Consider the following 15,268-nt stretch of genomic DNA (forward strand, 5'->3'; position numbering starts at 1 on the left):
CTGGACGACCTGATCGTGTTCTCCCGACATTTGCCACACACCTCACACGTCTTTCATCTATCCTGTCCGTGTTTCGTGCGGCTGGGCTACAACTTAATTCTTCGAAATGCCACTTCAGTCGCCGCCAAATTACCATCCTCGGGCATCTCGTCGATTCAACTGGCGTCAGTCCTGGCCCCGCCAAGGTTCGTGCTGTCATCGAGTTCCCTGTTCCAACTTGTGCCAAGGATGTTCGGAGCTTTGTGGGCTTGTGCTCGTATTTCCGACGCTTTGTCAGAAATTTGGAGACATAGCCCGTCCACTAACAGATCTTCTCCGGAAAGACGCTCCGTTTACGTGGGGTTTCGCTCAAGCCACAGTCTTTTCACAACTTATCACGCTACTCACTACTCCGCCGATTCTCGCCCACTTTGATCCCAATGCTCCAACTGAAGTACGCACAGACGCGAGTGGCTATGGGATTGGTGCTGTTTTAGCCCAATGCCAACGTGGTTGTGATCGAGTTATTGCGTACGCCAGCCGGCTTCTTTCCCCTGCCGAGCGCAATTATTCCAATACCGAGCGCGAGTGCCTCGCTCTTGTTTGGGCAGTTAGCAAATTTCGGCCCTACTGATACGGGCGGCCTTTTACTGTTACCACTGACCACCACGCTCTGTGCTGGCTTTCGAGCCTCACGGACCCAACTGGGCGTCTAGGTCGCTGGGCTCTACGTCTCCAGGAATTCACGTACACTGTGGTGTACAAGTCTGGCCGACTACACCAGGATGCCGACTGCTTGTCTCGGCACCCCGTTGATGACCCCGAAGCTACCACAGAGGATACACCACCTGACCTTTTCTCGCTCTCCGCTTTCAGCCACATTGGTGACGAGCAACGGCGGGACACGTCTCTAAATGATCTCGTCAATGGCCTGCAGTCTGGCTTGTCGAACCGGTCACTTCGCCTGTTTGTCATTGTAAATGGCACATTATATCGCCGTAACATGCACCCCGAGGGACAGGAACTACTACTCGTCGTTCCCGCACACCTTCGGGCGACGGTACTCGAGCAACTGCATGATGTCCCAACAGCCGGCCACCTTGGTGTTTCCAGGACGTATGACCGTGTACGGCGACGCTTTTCTGGCCCGGTCTCTACCGTTCTGTTCAACGTTATGTCGCTGCCTGCGCGTCGTGCCAACGCCGGAAGAGGCCATCTCTTCCTCCAGCTGGGCTCCTCCAGCCTATTGACATACCCGCCGAGCCATTTTTTCGTGTTGGCCTCGACCTTATCGGCCTCTTCCCTCTCTCCACCGCTGGCAATAAATGGATTGCCGTTGCTACGGATTATGCGACCCGTTACGCTATCACAAGACCTCTCCCGACCAGTTGCGCTACAGACGTCGCCGACTTCTCGATGCAAGACGTAATTTTACATCACGGCGCTCGTCGACAGCTTCTCACCGCCCGGGGTCGCTACTTCTTATCTAAAGTCATTGAAGACTTACTTCGTTCTTGTGCCAGGAAACACAAACTTACGACTGCGTACCACCCCAAACGAACGGTCTTACTGAACGTCTGAATCGCACTATCACTGATATGCTCTCTATGTATGTTTCGTCTGATCACCATTTCTGGGACACTGCGCTACCTTTTTTCACCTTCGCATATAACTCCTCACGCCATGACACCGGCGGCTACTCTCCCTTCTATCTTCTATACGGACGAGAACCAACGCTCCCTTTTGACACACTTATTTCGACTCCTGCCGCACTGCCTACTGAATACGCGCGCGACGCCATTGCTACAGCAGAAAAGGCACGTCACATTGCCTGTATTCGCCTCTCGGCGTCGCAGGCACGACAGAAGTTGTTGTACGACGCCCACCACCGGGACGCCGCTTCAGTGCGGGTGATCTTGACCTTGTCTGGTCCCCGTCTCGGCGCGTTGGCCTTTCCGAAAAACTACTTTGGAAGTACTCTGGCCCCTATCGCGTCCTGCGACAATTGACAGATGTCACTTACGAATTAGCCCCGCTAGATCCTACCACGTCTTCTCCTTCCTCAGACGCCGTGCACGTGGCCCGCCTCAAACCATACATCGCGCCCACCTCCCTGTCTTAGGCGCCGGGTCGGCGCTTTTCCGGCCGGAGGTTAATGTTACGAGACTGCGCGCAATGGGACAAAGATGACGTTGACCATTTGGGTGAAGACTACGACGATTGAAGAGATTGTCTTTCGGCCATCTTGGCAGTGCTACAGCCCGCTGTAGATATTTTGTAAATATAGTTTCAGTTATACCGTTTCCCGTGACTATATTGACGCTTACTGCCGCTGGATGCGATGACACAGGCTGCTGCTGCCGCCGCCATGTTCACGAGTTCAACTCGAGGGGGGTTTCGCAATGTACGAGTTCGACACGAATTCGCCTGTTAATTAAAACCATAGGTCACGCCCCACGCGAGGCATGTAACTCCTGTGCGCGCCCACCACGGTTGGGACACACCCAACTTATTTTTCGGCAACAGCGACGTGGTGCGGAACTGAGAGGCATCAACAATCTTTACCGTCGAAATAAAACACGCACAACGCACTGTCATCGTTGATGCCCTGAGCACCACTATAAAAAAAAAAACGTCGACTTTCGCTGGCTTATGCAAATCTCTTCTTGGGCTGAGATGGCCCCACAAAACGGTTCATTGCCTGCATTGTCGCGACGTAGCACAGAGCAAATAATTATCGACAGGTCACTGTAGCTGCTTGCAAGGCGTCGATGCGCCGCGGTGGACGACGATCCTGAGCAGTGCGTAGTGTTTTTCAACAACTTATCGCAGCTGTCATTTGAGATGGCGGCTCTGTTATCAGTGATGTATCGGAGCCGCAGTGTCGGAAACATGGTCAGCGGTCAGCGCAAACTCACCCAGTGCGATGGCATTTCTCCATCACAAGCACGGCACACTAAACAATTGCAACATCTTCCTGCGTTCGAAGTCTAATTTCCTAACTGCACAGGAGAGCCCTCACCCGCCAAAATGCAATTGCTGCGCTCTCGTTACCACATCCATCTGCGATCGCTGTTAGCTGAGCTACAGAGGCAATCGGAAAGCACATTGGAGTGAAAAACACAATCAAATTCTGCGTACATGCGTACGGAGGCACCTTCACTGGGCAAGCGGTGACAAGCGATGAATTGTGTCGCTGGGCAGCACGCTCTTCTTCGCGCACGCAGATAAACTGGAGCATTTTCACTGTGCTGCGTCACTACGGACCCTACAATACCGCACAGCAATTTTGCAGCGACAGCCATTGCCCCCGTCTCTATGGCTGGAGTGTCGTTTCAGTTGGTAAAGCGGCGGACTTAGCAGGCGCCTCAGTGAAAGCACCTGCAGTGAACAGCCATGCCGCAGCGCTGTGTTGCAATTCCTCTAATAGACAGGGAAGCGACAGATAATTGTAATGACTGACTTTATTCGTCATTATCGCATCGATTTTATCGAGAATAGCACTGCAGCGCCCCTGGTGACTGGTCACCGCATGAACTCCCCCGTGCTTGCGACCCTCTAGAATGTATCCGCTTGTAAGCTTTCGCTTCACTGTCGCCACTCGCGGCAATACAGTGCAATATTTATTAATTCACTCGAGCTCCGTTTGTCATCACAGATTTATGGCATTCAAAACGAAAAACCCATACATCAAGAAATAAAATGTTCGTTATCTTACTTGTTGTATTTCAATGTATTCGATAGAGGGAAAGTGTAGGTGCAAGAATGCACCGCATGTGCCCTGTTCGCATTCGACGGAGGATAGAAAGATAATACCTGAAAGATGAGGCACGCCCTTGACGCGCCCGAGAAAGGCGTGGCAAGCGGCTCACGGCCAGTGTGCAGATAGGCAGCGGGACAGTCATGGTATTGCTAAATTGCGATAATACGTTGCTAACAATACGCGGTGCTGGCGCGTTTTGTTGCGCAGTCCTCTGTGCTTGAAGCGCGGAAGCACTGTGCCGCGCAGGGTGCGCTCATGTTGTCATACGCGGCTTTATCTCGACATTTCTTTTTGCCTGCTGTTATTGCACGTTCCTTGCTATCTCCGTTCACTGACTGCCATCGAGCAAACTCGGGTAAAACTCGTGCGAACAAGAAACTTGGCGCATCCTGCACAGCACCCCAGGGGGGCTTTGCAGCGGAACCCATCACGGGCATTCACACGCAAAAAAAAAGAAAGTTATTGTCAAAACGTAAACCGCCACCGCGTCAGCGATGTGTGCAGGGTAATTGCACCGATGCTGGAGTCCCACCTGGGATGGATTTGGTGGCACTCAACGGCCACGTGCGCTGCAACGACAATTTCTTGCGTTTGTTAAAAGCCACGGATAGCTCGGGCTGCCCAGTATAAAGACTATTTCCTGCGCTTGTTAGAAGCCATCGCTCGACGCTTGCCAGTATGAAGGCGCATCGCAAAGTAAAAGAAAATAAAGCGTAGTTTTCTGACCCTTGTATGAGTGCTTTCCGGCGTACCTGAGTGCTTACACAGTAAGCGCGCGGCAAACCACTTCTGCGCTAGCCGACGCTCTCTTCATCTCGCAGCCTCACTTTAGCGCGAGCACCGAGCGATCTGTTAAAAGCCCAGTGTGAAAACCAGGCGCAGACCAATTTCTGCTCGGAAATGGGAGTGCAATCACGTAGTGAGCCGCACCAACCCAATCCAGAGGAAAGAGAAGAGCAACCAGCGATCTGTTGAAACCCCAGTGAGAAAACCAAGTGCACACCAATCGGTGCGCGGAAATGCTAGCGCAAGTACTTAGCGAGCCGCGCCAATCCAATCCAAAGAAAAGAAAAGAGGAGGATGAGCGTCCCCTCGTGGTATAACGTGAAACGTATTATACTACAAATTAGTCTAATACACATTCAGTGTACATCTTCTAAACTTTAAAATGCTTATAACCCACATTAATGTCACTAATATTGTTGTACTAAATGCATTTATATTATAGCTTGCTTGTGCCTGTAATGCACTTGGTGGAACGACAAAGAAGTGAAAAAAAAATGTCACAGTTTCGCCCTAAGGGCGAAGCAATGAGTGCGCTAGCAACACAGCAATGTCATACGAAGTAAGGTGAGCGGCTTTGGTAGCAATAGGAATTGTAGTAAACATGAGATGATTAAGTAAGCAGGTGTGCTGCGGCGTAAGTAGACCGACATGAAGAGAGACTCGATGACCACGAGAAGGCGCGTGTGAAACGGTGGTGTTGATGATAAGCGCTTCCCGTTGGCAGCGCGTGCGAAGGGACACACCTGTAGCGCTGCACTGCCGATCCGGGCAGCATTGCATGTGTACCGTGCGTTGGAAAATGTGGCCCGACTATTACTAACTGAATGAACAAGCGTGGTGTGAGCGCGCACAAACAAACATGAATAGATCACACTGAATGACTGCAGACAACGACTGTCAAAACGCTGGCAGCAAGCGCATACGCCGCAGCGGGCGAAGGTACGTGCGGTCTATCGCTTCAAGGGAAACTGAGCGGCGAATGCACTGCTCATACAAAGGTCAGAGCCGTGTGGAGATAAGAGACGGTGCGGGCGAACGACGAGCGCGGCTGTTGGCAGAGTAGAAGTGCGCCCCCCCCCCCCCCCGCTCCCTCCGGCGCTGGCTTCCCGCTTCCTTGCTTGCGCGTGGGAGATTGAGTGCGTTCGCTCTCCGTGATAGCGCGCGTCCCCGCACGCTTCCGCTCGGGCATACGGCCCGCGGCGAAGATTTTCTCTATACGGAACCTCACGGCGACGACGACGGCGACGCCGACGGCAGAAATCCGGTTGAAGTGTCCATATAATTGCTATCGCAATAAAAAGGCACAACCTTGCACCGACCGTATGATCACGTGAGCCCCAGTTTGTCGACCGCCCATATGGCAACGCCCAAGGGTTGATGGCCACCCAGAGTGAACCTAGATAAACCAATGAAACTGGAGGCGTGCGGACGGACAAACTTTGCCTTGTTACCATTAGTTCTTTCATCTTGGGGCGTCGACAGAGCTCGTGAAGATCCCGAGTTTCGCCAAACTCGGCGCATCCTTCATAGCACCCCAGGAGCGATCCCTCCTGCGGCAAGAAAAACATGCTTCGCGGCTGCTTTCGCGGCGCGAGTCTTGCCGGCGGCGGCGCGCCGCGCGCGTTTTGCCGCTAGTGTGTACGTGCCATAAGATACAAGGGCGCGTCATATCGCTGCCGCGAGGAATGCTGTCAAAGTCGTTACCGGCGTCGTAATTCGATGACGCACAAGATGAGACCAAAGGAAAATTGGAAAAAAAAAAGACTGTCGTAGTTTATCAGCGGTATAATCGAACTTATGGCTCAGACCGCTTTCCGCTCGAACGGTGTGGTAAGCACCCATCTGCTCAGCAGAAACGGTAATGTATGAGCGCCCAACGCTCATGGCAGCATTGGAAGCCCGAATGGGACCCTGGCTCCGTCAAAGGCGAATGAATTGAGCTTGAGGGCGTGGTTTATCTTGTTACACGGCGCAGAACGAACGAGGGCAGCAGCAAGCCTCATCTTATAACCTGCGTGAGAGTAACTTGGCATGACTTGTCTTCAATGCTTTTGAGTCTAAACTAGAGCACTGCACGGGGATCGACCATAGTCACGAATTCACTAGACATGCCAGAGTTTCACGTCAGGTTGGGTGGCACCAACGACGCTAGGCATCCTACAAAACAAGGCACCGGACAGGCAGGTTCATGTCGTGTAGACCCCGGCCCATTGTTCCGTGAGAGGGAACAAGCACGCCCGTTTCATGGCCCGAGATCTCGCCTACCAGGTCATGGATGAAAACACCAGAATGCGTACCCCTCACTATCTACCACGAAATTACAAAACACTCCCCGCACCGCCGGCAAACCGCACGAAGAGCCAGGAAACCACGTTCAGAATAACACTGTGAGGAGTGCAGTGCACCAGAACAGTTGAGTGCGGAAGTCGGGGTGGCACAAAACTAACAACCGACACAGATGAATACATACCCTCGACGAAGTACGGCAGAGCCGAAGATAACAATGAAGAGCCCCCTGGCGTACCACACGCCATTCAATCAGAAAGAAAGGAAACATAGAAAAGTGCAGCCAATGAGCCACTCCCACGAACGCTCGTTGGGAGAACGACAAGCAAAAGAAGAACAGGCAGAGAAGAATATGAACGCAGCGGTGTTGCGCGTCCGCCTCGGAGTGCCACGGAGCGTCGACATCCACCAGGAGCTTGGGAGATCCGTCGCGCTTTGCACCCGAGCTTCGTGACTCCAACCGCAACCTGGAGAACTGCTCTCCCTGGCTTCCAAGTGTCTCTAAGTCTCTTAAAGGCTTCCCAGTGTTCGCTGCAGGAGTGACCAGGAAACCTGCGCCTCCTCGACACTCCTCACGCCAGAGAAGCGCGACATACGTTCGGTGAGCGGTCATCCGCGTTCATCCCACGTCGTTGTCAAATCCAATGCAGATTAGGGTGTGTATATCTTTAGTGAACTTTTCGTTTTCTCATTAGGTTAATACGTGCAGCTGTTTTACTTATATGAACTGTACCGCTTTTTCTTTCTGAATTTTTGTTTGCCAATAGTGTTTTTTCTTTTGTTTAAATATAATATCACCGCTTCATTTTCTTAACAAACGGTCTCGTTCTCATTCATTGTGCTGAGATTTCGAATCTGCTACATAATATCCTCATGTAAGAGAAACGAACCTCACATATTCAGACTAACACATTTCCACACCCAATCAAGATGCAACTGCTATTTCCCACGCGATTTAACGCCCAATGTAAATTCTGTAATCGGCCAGACACTTTCAGACACGTCTTATCAACAACCCAGACCTACCAGCCCCTTCCCCTGAGCAGTGGGAGTTACTTCTGTCCTTAGTTACTACAAAGCACGCGCCAGCCGCCGTGCGGCGAGCGTTCAGTTTCGGCCGCCGATAACTTCCATGCGTCCGGCGGAGAGACACGCGAAAACTCCCAAATACGACAGTATCACTGCAAGTTATCGTTCAAGAACATCTTCCCTGAAAATTTTCCTTCGCTCTGCTACGTACACCGTCGCGGCTGATGACCGCTCCGGGTAGTTACGAGACGGAGTCGTCGCCAAAATCCACTGCGTGCTTCTTATCCTGTTGGGCTGTTTTGTCTTGCCGGCAAATGAAAAAGCTTCGATTACACCGATTGATTGCCACACTGCGTGTGACCTGCACGTTTCTTTTTTTTTAATACAATTTCTTACGTTGCGGCAATTGGCTCATGCGGGCAACGTACCCTGGGTTCCGTGGGAATATGAAGTGCTGCGGAGATTTGTACGGCGGTGTTTCCTCGGGATCCGACAAGCAGCTCCTCGAGGGCGCTCGCTGCACCGTACGGAGAAAGGACCAAGTTGGCTTCCGCCGGAGAAGTGTGACGGAGTTCCCGCAACAGGTCGATGCCCAGCTGCATCATGCCCCGTAACACGCACTGCTGGGACTCGGACGTGATCGCGTGAGGCGACCTGCAACGAAGCTACGTCACTTCCCCGCGCAACGCAGCACTCTAGCCTTCTCAGCGCGGCAATAGTATTTCTGAAAGAGGGCCAGCGTCTACAAAATTTCTGATTGTGCCGCATTTTGGAAATTTGGGTCAGGTTGCTTCATTTAAATCAACACTAATGCGTTCCTCCGGTTCTGTCCTTTAGAGATCATGCTCATATACTCTATTTAGCGGTGAATACCTATGCAGGCAATGACACTCACCATCCAGTACTGAATCTGCTCACGTCATCCGCGTTCGTGCTACGCGATGTCAACGAGGCGTTGTCTTTCGCCGCCGCGTTCGTAGCAAGGCTTTCACCTCCTGGAGCGAAGACGGATGTTTCGCTGGTGGTTGGTCGGCTATTCTTTTGCCCCATTCTTCTCCTATGTGTGCCTGGGTTTCCAAACGCTCTACCACCGCAAGCTAATGCTTCTTCTTTGTCTTTTCCTACCAGCAAGCGGTGATTATGATGATCCCTCAAGAGATGGCACTTACCCACAGCGGGGCATGGACGGCGAATCGGGGTTTAAAAAAAATTATATTCATTGGAACGAATGGATAACTGAAAAAGTTGTAAAATCGAGGATGAAATGATGACTTATAAGAGAATTCGAATGAGATGAACATATTACTACATCTAAAGAAATGGAACATGATCCCCCGAATAATTTAATTAAGCCGGAAAGAATTATGACTTAGGATAGGGATTGCAAGAAGAGCTGAGACCAGCGTGGTAACCCTATGTAGCTTGATTGTAATCACACACACCGTCAAACGCATCTTTGTGGCTAAAACGTAGTGCTGAAGCGCCAACGAAGAACACCACCAAAGCACTTAAGACGTGTCCACGTTAACATAGCTAAGCATCGACTAATTTTTTATTGCGATAGCAATTGTATGGACACTTTATGCCAATTTCTGCTGTCGACGTCGTCGTTGCTGTCAACGTGAGGTTCCATATAAAGTCCACGAGCAATAAAATCGTCGCCGCGCGCCGTACTCTGTATCTGCGAGTGAAAGCATGTGACGGTCAGCCAGCAATTGCGGCTCGCGCACATAAGGGGGGGAAGCGGGAAGGAAGCGCGCAGGCTTCCAGTCGCGTACAATGCTGCCGAGGGAGGATAGGGAGTTGGAGAGGCCAGCGCTTTACTGCGGTCGCGCGCTCCCGCCGGGCCGGAAGGTTCCGGGGGAAGGGGGAGGGGGGGGGGGTGCGTGCGCCTGCGCGGCTGTATCTTGAAAGCCAACGGCGGCGGGAGCAGAGTGCGCCCTCCCTGTGTTTGCGCAGCGAAGCTCAATTCGCTCACTGCGGGTTTCCGCCGTCATCGAGTGAGATGCGTTCATGTTTGCTTGTGCGCGCGTGACGCCATGTTTCTTAATTTAGTTAGTTTGCCTATGTTTACAAGTTTATACTGCCGATAAAACTACTTTCCTTGCTTTGTATAGCTGTCCACTAATTTGCTGTCCCAATCGATGCTTCGCCTTTCGGGCGAAACTGTGACTTTTTTCTTTGTTCTATGAAACGGCGGTAGAATAAAAACATACCTATGGGTAGATTCAATTTTTTGACAAAATGGCATAGCGGAGAGTTACCAGACCAGACCTCTCTATGTTTAAGCGGAGAATATGTTAACGCTTCCACTAAATATGCATATTGCTCAACAGTTTAGTAAACGAAAATGAATACGGATGAATTCTCATCCCAAGCCGCAGTGGATTCACAATAGAATGAATATCTACACTTCGAATCTGCTTTTCATGTGTATATAGCTTTTTGTTGTTTTTTATGGTGAAGTGTTTCTATGTTCACTACTTTCTGTGATTTTGTATATGCAGCTTCCGCTGGACTGCCAACTAGTCTGTTGGCAATCGGTCAATCAACATGTACGCGATTTTTCTTAAATAAAGTATGCCAATTAAAAAGTAATTTCTAGAATTTTCACTGGCATAAACTGCAATTTATTAGATATAATGTAGTTCCAGACACCCAGTAGTTCCATAGGTGGGCTTATTTCTTGCTATTTCATCATTTAGTGGACTGAAACGGGGCAACGAATTCAATAACCTGTATGCTCAGCCATGCGCACGCACCAATTAAATCTATGTGAAGGCTGTTTATGTGGTAGCGTATGTGGTGGTAATGTTTGAAGATAGTGTTAGGTAGTGTATGGGAAGGAAGAAGTTATTGTTTTTGTCTGCCCACCAGCCTGCAGTGCTGTCCGTATTCATTCGACACCCTGGGTCAGACGTAATGTCTGCGTGTCACCGTTCCGAAAAAAAAATCTCACTAGTAGGGGAGCCCAGAATAATTTTGACTGCATAGCGCTCTTTAATAGTCGAACTATACGCACGATAGTTGAGTGTTTTTGACTTCAACGCTCATTAGAATGCAGCTGCCGCAGCCTAGATCCAACTAGCAATTTCGACCTTAGCAGTGCAATGTCATACCTACTCGGATACATTGGGGGGCGCTATTAAGGGCAAAATGAGGCGCTTTGAAGGGTTCGCGTACCTTGTCAATGCTTCGAATTTCGGTCAATTGCTTTTACAACAACAGAAAAGAGTCTACCAGCAGGCGAGAAATATACTGCGATTTCTACGCAAAATTGGAAACGCCCCTAAAGTAGCTTTCACTGTTTGTGATATTTTTGCCGACGTGTGCCACAGTGCATTCCCCTACGCAACAGGGAAGCCCTGAGGTTACCTTAATAAAAAGAAATCAGTTATTGCAGTTGTGGATTTTGCACTCGGTACTTGTCACACTTTGACGATTAATTGTTTTAATTCGAATAGCATTGTTTGCCTACTTCAGCCATTTGACCCCACATCTATCTATCTATCTATCTATCTATCTATCTATCTATCTATCTATATATCTATCTATGTACATATATGTCTAGCTAGCTAGCCAGGCTTTTACGCCGGACCAGGGCCCCAGTGTTCTACGTGCTTGGGCCACTAGGTATGGGCTCGTAGTGAGTGAGTGAAATAATTTTTACTCGAGGTCCGGCGAGGACGCGAACTCGTCGCGCACCCGGCTAGTCCCACCTCTGGACCGGCAGGTCTAGCCCACCGGCGCGGTCGCGGGCACGCCCGACAGCAAGCATTTGCTTGTCTAGAGCGGGGCTACGCAGAAGCCATCACACAGTCTTTTTCATGCCGTTGTTGTCATGTTGTTTTATCATTGTCATGACTTCAGTGACGTCATTTCATCGTCGTCATGCGGTCGTGGTCCTACTACCACCTTCGTTGTTTCGACGTCAATCTTCCTTAGTCATTCTTTCATTATTATGCTGTCGCCATTCAATCGCGATTATGCCGCTTGTCATACCGTCATTGTCAGACAGTTGCTATCATGCATCGGCTATAAAACCGTGGTCGTCATGGCCTCGTGGCGGTACCATCGTTGTCACACCAGTTTCGTCATCCGATTATCGTCGTCGTCATACAGGTTTCATGATACAGTCATCGTTACACCTTTGTCATCATGCACCGACATAATACCACTCTCCTTATTCCGTTATCACGCCATCGTCATCAATGGGTCGTCGTACACTCGTTTTCCTGCAGTCGTTGTGATGCAGTGGCGGTCATTGCATCGTCGTCATTGTAACTTCGACATCCGACTATCGTGATGCCGTCATCGTGAGCCATCGTCGTCAAGCTGTCGTTTCACTATGGTCATCACTTTAGTAACGTCATCCCGTTCTCGTGTTTCCGTCATCGTGATACAAGTTCGTCCATTCATCACCATCTTTCCTTATTCGCAACTCTAATGTAAAAGTGCTGTTGCTATTCAGTCGACCTTATGCCCCCGTGGGGCTTTTTTCCAGGTCCACTTCCTCTTGATGCGCTTCCTGAAGAAGGTATTCATTATTCGGAGCCTAATCCTTTCCGCGAATTCTACTAACAACTCTCCTCTTGCATTCCTAGAATCGATGCCGTAGTTGCCAATTGCTTGCTCACCAACCTGCTCTTTCTCCACTTTTGCACTGAAGTCGCCCATGACTACAGTATACTGAGTTTGCACCTTTCTCTTTGCTAATTCAACATCTTCATAAAAATGTTCTATTTCTTCATCATTGTGACTAGAGGTTGGGGCGTAGGCTTGTACTACCTTCATTTTGTACCTCCTATTCAGCTTTTTTACGACGACTGCTACTCTCTCATTAATGCTGTAGAATTCATTAATGTTGCCCGCTATGTTGTTATGGACTAGAAATCCTACCCCGGATTCTATCTTATCTGGAAGACCTCTGTAGCAGAGGACGTGGCCGTTAGTCAGCACTGTGTAAGCCTCACCAGTTTTTCTCACCTCACTAAGGCAAATAATATCCCAGGCAATGCCTGATAATTCTTCAAACAGCCCTGCTAAGCTAGCCTCACTCGAGAGGGTGAGCGTGTTAAACGTTGCCAGGTTCAGTTTCCATTGGCGGCCTGTCCAGGACTCCGGACCTAGAGATTCTGAGCACCCTCTGCCGCGTAGCAGGTCAGACCACCGCCTTGGTCAGGTGTTCCGCAGCCGCTGGGGACTGAGGGCCATGGGTTAATTGTCGGAGCATTAGGGAGGTAGTGGCCGAATACTGCACAAGGGAGGCCAATTCCTGTTCTGGTGAGGGAGTGACTTTGATGAAGCTTAGTGAGACTTCCTAGTTTGGTTGCACCTGAACTAGTATAGCCCCACCTAGCTCTCGGCAATATATTTTCTTTTCTTGCTGGTGTCAGGCACCACTCCATGCCTGAAACGTACGTTAGGAAATTTGAAGGTGCAAGTGGGAATACGCTAGCGCAAGACAGGGGTAATGGGAGATCGCAGGGAGAGGCCTTCGTCCTGCAGTGGAAATAAAATATAGGCTGATGCTGATGATGATGCCCCCATGATCGTGCCATATTCTTCTTTCCAACTTCTTCATCCGGTTTTTCGTCCTACCGTCGTCATAATGTCGTCGTCATACAGTCATCGTTATCTCATTGTCCTGGTGTAGTCATTGTCACTCTGTTGTCGCTGCACAATCATGATTTAAGAATGGACACCTCATTGTCGTCACGCCGTTATCCTTAAACCACTTTTGTCGTTTCATCGATATCATTCCTTCTGCGTCATTTCATTCTCATTGCGCCGGCGTCGTCATACAGTCGTCGTCATGTCGCGATGCTCATGGGTGATCTTTGCAAGCGAGTGGCCTAGAAAAGTGGGGTGATATTTAAATATGCGGTATACAGGCCAAGCATCAAAAGTTTCAGAATTACCATCAAACGTGTTAAATAAGCTTTACTTCGGCAATACGGTCTGTCCCTACATTGCTGGAATGCCATTCGCGTTAGCGTCGACAGTCGGCATGACATTCGTTATATGCCATAATTTGTTTTCACTTTTAGGTGCCGTAGAAAAGCTTTTCATTCTTAGTATTAAAACAAGCTTAATAGCATTCACAGTAAAAAGAAGTATTAACTTCGTTCTAAGGGAATTATAGTTACTCGTCGAACGAAATAATTGCCTGGCCGAATTAAAATTTTTACCCATATACGGCGCACTACGCATAAAGTGCAGGTACCAATATTTATTGGTCCACATTTATTAAACGCTGTGTCATGAAACTCGCTCAATTACACTAGATCTTTAGGTCGAAAAACAGACTAAACTCACTGAGACTCAATCACTAGTACAACAGTTTGCTTCAGAGTCGTGGACTTCAGAGTCACAGACTTGAGAGTCGTGGAAGGACCTATCTCTGGGCTAGTTCGTCCTTATTGAAAACACAAACGAGAAATAAAAAACAACGAAAAGGTGTCATCTCTGTTTTTTTTTTGTTGTTGTTCATGTCCGTGCAGATGCGCGCTCATTCGTTTGCTAAATCTGCCGTTGCGTGTGGTCGCTCTCCTACTTTCAACACAGGAATGGGGGAGGGGGTGGGGAGGGAGGCAGTCGGTGGTCGTGCTGCGGGTGCAAGTAGAGCGAGGGCAAGGCTGGGGCTGCGAGCGTCGTCGGACCCTTTCGCCAACCGGCACCGCACACACCAGACTCACTTTCTCAGGAAGCGACGACTCACAAGCTTTGGCCCGCCCGGAATTTGAAAGCAGCAGCCCACTGCTGGCTGATCGGCGGCAGGAGAAGCCTGTCAAGTTCGAGTCTACAAAAAAAAAAGTCTCAGTTTCGCCCGAAAGGCGAAGCATCGATTGGGATAGCAAATTAGTAGAGAGCTATACGAAGCAGGGATAGTAGTTTAATGGGCCATATAAAGTTGTAAACATTCGCTTACTAACTCAAATAGACAAGCACGGTGTGACACGCGCACAGGTATACATGAACACATCTCGCTCGACGACCTGGAAACTCGCTGTGAAAACACCGGAGTGAGAAAGCGCGCCAGCAGCAGCGGCCAAATTGACCTTCGCGCTGTCTCTCGTCTCGCTTCAACGCAAATTAAACGTCGAAAGCAGAGCGCATACGAAGCTACCGGCACTCGGCGAATGCACTCTGTCCCCATCGCAGATCACTTAGAAGATGAGGCCCGTGCGGGCTCGCACTTCGCCCACATCGCAGATCGCTTTAAAGATACGGCGCCCGCGCGGCGGCGCTGTGAGCAGCAGCTGACGGAGGAGTACGACCCCCACCCCCCTCCGTCCTTCTCGCTCTCCGTCGCCTCGCCTCCGTGCCTCGCGTGCGAAAGAAGACCGCTCGCTTCCGGCCTGCCTTCCTCCCTCGCGTGCGCTACATTGAGCCGCGATTGCCGGCTCACCTTCGTACGCTTTT

This window comes from Dermacentor silvarum, chromosome 9 (assembly GCF_013339745.2).
Source record: "Dermacentor silvarum isolate Dsil-2018 chromosome 9, BIME_Dsil_1.4, whole genome shotgun sequence".
Taxonomy (NCBI): domain Eukaryota; kingdom Metazoa; phylum Arthropoda; class Arachnida; order Ixodida; family Ixodidae; genus Dermacentor; species Dermacentor silvarum.